The 5,000-nt window shown below is 38.6% G+C and overlaps 1 protein-coding gene and 1 long non-coding RNA gene across 2 annotated transcripts in view; both read left to right on the top strand.

Moving 5' to 3' along the window:
* LOC106871862 (uncharacterized) overlaps nucleotides 1-5,000 on the top strand; it is a 100,586-nt gene that overhangs the window by 30,007 nt on the left and 65,579 nt on the right. The gene's annotated exons all lie outside the window — the stretch shown is intronic.
* The window catches only part of LOC149136225 (uncharacterized), a 5,485-nt gene continuing 1,495 nt past the window's right edge, over nucleotides 1,011-5,000 (top strand). Inside the window, exons 1-2 of the long non-coding RNA XR_016241676.1 lie at nucleotides 1,011-1,113; nucleotides 4,774-5,000. The exon at nucleotides 4,774-5,000 is cut by the window's right edge and continues 1,495 nt beyond it. This is a non-coding gene — a long non-coding RNA (uncharacterized LOC149136225). The remainder of the gene's footprint in view (nucleotides 1,114-4,773) is intronic.

Below are 5,000 nucleotides of genomic sequence, written 5' to 3'. Positions count from 1 at the left end.
GAACTTAGGAAGTTTTTTTCCTTTTCAGTTGAAAGTATAATGGAAATAAGTTCACAATCCGTATTCGTTAAAGGAAGTTCCACACAAAAATCGTAAGGGCGAGGACCAAAATAATTTTCATTACCCAAAATTTGGATGCATAGAAAATCTGAGGTATGTATGGTTTTGTATATACATTTACATACATGAATGTAAATCAAGTGATCTCTCGAGTACTAGAACTCATAACCGGTTTCTATAGTGCATAACTAATCGATATGGCAACATTCCTCCTGAACGTGATTGGACAACAACAATGTGAAATGAAGTGTTTTGCTCAAGAGTACAACGCAACGCCCGGTCGCAAGTGCAGCAGCCTAACCACTGAGCCACGCACTCTCACACATACATTCCTACATACGCATATATACATATATATATATGTGTGTGACTGTTTTTACGCGTGTGTGTGTGTGTGTGTGTGTGTGTATGTATGTGTGTGTGTTGTGGCCGGGTTGGTGGGGTTCAGCGCGCACAAGTTTATTTGTTTAGATTAGTCTATGTTTTGCTCATTCGCAATTGTAAAAGAATCTTGTAGACCTGAAAGTTTTGTTTGTTTTGCAGAGTTCAACTTGGTGCATGTCCAAGCTAGTTACTAAATAGTTGCACTGAACACACACACACACACACACACACACACACACACACACACACAAACACTCAGAATCATATATATATTATATATATATATATATATATATATATATATATAAGCATACACTTTTCTATATATGTACATACATATATATATATATATACACATAATTATGTATGTATGCATACAGATATATATATATATATATATATATATATATATATATATATATATATATATATATATATATATATGTACGGAACCACGCTAATAGCTTAGGAGTGAAATTTAGGATTTCTCGGTTTTCTGTGAATTGATTTTGATAAAACTTTTCCCAGCTGGCTTACATTGTTATGTTTTCATTATTCTGTGTAACGTCCTTTCTTTTTTATTTCAGATTCTTCAGTTTTTGGGTGAACCACGCTAATAGCATTTGAATGAAAATAGCCCATCTAGACATTTTTTCCAGAAATTGAAGGGTAATGATACATATTAATCATGCAGTAATTATATATTTAACAGAAAATCATAGCAATATTATAACATTTATTGACGGAATGAATTATTTAGCCACATGGGACCCATTTCGACGATAACTTCGAAAACCCTATTAGTTATAGAATCTGTCAATTTCATAATAATAGCAGGCTGGACTGCCTCTGCTGCAGATTTGATGGTCGCCCATAAAACATCTTTCGACGTAAATTGGCGTCCATCGGCATAAACATCTTGTTTAATAATGGACCAAAGATTTCCTATACGGTTGAGATCCGGAGATGCTGGCGGCCATACCATAAACCTTTCACCTTTTATGCCATAAGATCCTAGTAATGTTGGGGGTCGGAGAGCGTTGTCATGCATGAATAACAGATTCTTTAGAAATGACAGTGGTATGTCATCTAGGCAAGGATCCAAGACTTCCTGCAGTAGATTGCTGTAGGCGGCTGCGGTCCCTTTAACCCCTTCAGGAACCCTGTCTGGGCCAACAAGTCTTTTCCCAATGATACCAGCTCACAACATGACTCCTCCACTCTGTTGTTGACGTCGTAAACGTTGGTGACGCTCATCTCCAAAATAGACCCAAGCATTTGCCCAACCGTCAAGTCCGTCAAGGTTCACCTTGGTTTCGTCCGGGAACAGAACACAACTCATGTTTAACGTCATGTACTTTTGGGGCCATTGAAGCCTCAAACTCCTGTGACGAGGCGTTAAGGAGGCAGTATCAAGGGTTCTCGTACGGGAGCCATAGTTCCGAGGATGTGATTTCTGGTGGTTTTCGGTATATAAGGAAGTCTGGAGGCAGTGAAAATGGAATGGATTTACTTGTTTGTCCAGGTTTCTCTCGTAACTTGGGGCCAATTATTCTTCATTCCCTAGCTGTCACATTCTTGGAGGTCCCACAGTCGAATCGTTTCTTTCTTGGCAAAGGGTCCTTGAGGAATCGTATAACCGTGTCCACACGGCGACCTAACTTCTCCATGACATGGAGAAGTGCCTTTAGCAGTTTTCTTGTTGATGACAGACTTTTCTTCATCGTTAAGGCCTTTTTCATGTCCCATTGTTCTTGGAGAGGAGAGACGCTATTAGCATGATTCACCCAAAAACTGAATAATCTGAAATAAAAAAAGCGAAAGGACGTTACACAGAATAATTAAAACATAACAATGCTGTTGCCATAGTGTGCAAACCAGGTGGTAAAAGTTTTATTAAAATCGATTCACAGAAAACCAAGAAATCTTAAATTATACTCCTAAGCTATTAGCGTGTTTCTTTGTGGATATATATATATATACACACTCATAACGTAATTTTTTATGGCCACAATCAATCATGGGTACCTATACATCCTCACATGTATGTCCAATCGTGTGCAATATTTCTCGAGGAAGTCTGGTAATTGTCTGTGTATGCCAGTATATTCGAAGTATTAGTGTTATGGCGGATATTACCTTCAGAATATAAACCATCGTAATAGACAGCAAAAGGCATTGTACCCGACAGCCTAACACTTTCGCTGATCCACTGCAGTTTATCATTATCACCGAATGAAAGGCAAAGCTGGCTCTGTCGAGACTTGAATTCTGATCGCACATAATCGTGGATAATCCCATCCATCTATAAGATGACTCTGACAATTCGTCGCCTCGAAGTACCATGTGTGTGTGCTTGTGTGTGTGTGTGTGTGTGTGTGTGTGTGTGTGTGTGTGTGTGTGTGTGTGTGTGTGTGTGTGTGTGTGTGTGTGTACAGTGAATGCATACCCTATCAACATTTGAGGAACTCGAAGAGACGGTAAAAAAGATTCAGACTATTTATGTTAAAACTCAAGAACGCTTAACCCACACCAGAAATCTTCATATCAATATTAACTATGATCTGAGTTCAAATTCCACCGAGGTCGACCTTCCGTTTCGTCATATCGGGATCGATAAAATAAGTACCCGTTGAGCACTGGTGAATGAACCCGACTTACCGCCACCGTCGTCTTTGCTGACCATGTGCCAAAATTTGAAACCAGTATTAACTATGACCTTAGGGCGGCGAACTGGCTGAATCGTTAGCACGCCGGACAAAATGCATAGTGTCATTTCATCCGTCTTTACGCCCTGAGTTCAAATTCCGCCCAGGTTGACTTTGCCTTTTATCCTTTCGGGGTCAATAAAGTAAGTACCAGTTGAGCACTGGGGTCTATGTAATTGACTTACCCACTCCCTAGAAGTTGCTGGCCTTGTGCCAAAACTTGAAGCCAATGTTAACAATGACCTCTCCTGTTTTAAGCAAAAGCAATATGACAGCCTTAATGTGAATCAAAACAGCCTTTGAATGTTGCATCATAACCTTTCGATAACATCTACTAATTACCAAGGTTTGAAGTGGTTCAATGGATCATGTCTACATATATGAAACAATTAACAACATTTGAGCTGGAAAGCTTCTCCAAAAATATTCCATGGCTAATGAACAAGAATACAACTCAGCGAATTTTCCCAATTCTATCATAACATGTTGTTATGCATATAAGCAGAAGTCCATGCATAATTATGAAGCCAGAAAGCTTCAAATTGACAGTAACATACAAAGCATACGTAATTTATCTTGGACCAAAGAACTAGAATATCTAGATCTTCCTATGTACGATTGATTTTGTGGGGAATGGTTTTAATCATTTGAGAGATAAACATTGCCAATAAAAGATAGCGACAATATATCGAATAATACATTTGTATCATGTTTATGAAAACCACAAATAATAATACAGTTCTATATTTAAGAGATGAGGAATTATTTACATTATTTACATTTGACGGATATTTGTCCTCATCTTGTTTGTTGTTAACACAACGTTTCGGCTGATATACCCTCCAGCCTTCGTCAGATACAAAAGATATGCGGCCCATATGACATCAGGGCAGTATTCAAGAGCAATACAACACTTCGCAAATATCTCCTTCGGGTAAAACCATCAACAGAAGAGAATATGACCAAAAACTGCGTGTACTCCATCCCATGCAGCTGTGGTAGGTTATACAAAGGCGAAACATGACGCCCCCTCAAAATAAGGGTAGAAGAACATCGCAAAGCTGTGACACGAGGAGATATTGATAAATCGGGTATAGCTGATCATGTATGGCAAAATGGAGACCACATCCCCCTGCGGGATGAAGTTAAAATAATAGACAGGGAACAACACTGGAAAATACGAAAACTAAAAGAAGCAGCACATATGCTAGGACACAACAACCTCCTAAGCAGACCGAGTGCAGATATGAATAGCATATGGGAACCGGTATTGAGGAAGGATAGAAAAATAATAGATTTATGAGCCCAAGATTCCGAGTTCGATTCACGACAGCGTCCTGATTAATAATAATAATAATATAATAATAGTAACATCGTTAGGAATGAGAACCCAGGTTCGAAATTTCCCCAAGACACCTGACGAAGGCTGGAGGGTATATCAGCCGAAACGTTGTGTTAACAACAAACAAGATGAGGACAAATATCCGTCAAATGTAAATAATGTAAATAACACAAATAATAAATATAACAGTTTTACAATTCTTCCTTTCTCCTTTTTGATTATCTAGGAACCATTGGGTGTTACAGTTTTCATGCTGCAAATATATTTTTTTACTTGAAGGATGATGCAATTTACTAAGTATGTGACGAAAATCTGCAGTCATTCAAGTCAACTAAAGTGTGTAAGTATTATAGTAAGAAACAACTCATCAAGCTGTAGGTAAGCAACCCCGTTAAGTAATATTAATGCTGCTACTGTAACCGCCACAAAGTACAGTCCTTTCTATGGGAGGGCTTGCATGCCTCAGTGGTCCTGAGAGATATGTCAGCGGAGAGCAGGCTCCTGGT

Source organism: Octopus bimaculoides, chromosome 4 (assembly GCF_046866305.1).
Source record: "Octopus bimaculoides isolate indiv1 chromosome 4, ASM4686630v1, whole genome shotgun sequence".
Lineage (NCBI taxonomy): Eukaryota > Metazoa > Mollusca > Cephalopoda > Octopoda > Octopodidae > Octopus > Octopus bimaculoides.
Note: the sequence above shows the minus strand (reverse complement) of the source record. Positions and strands in the feature narration are given on the sequence as shown.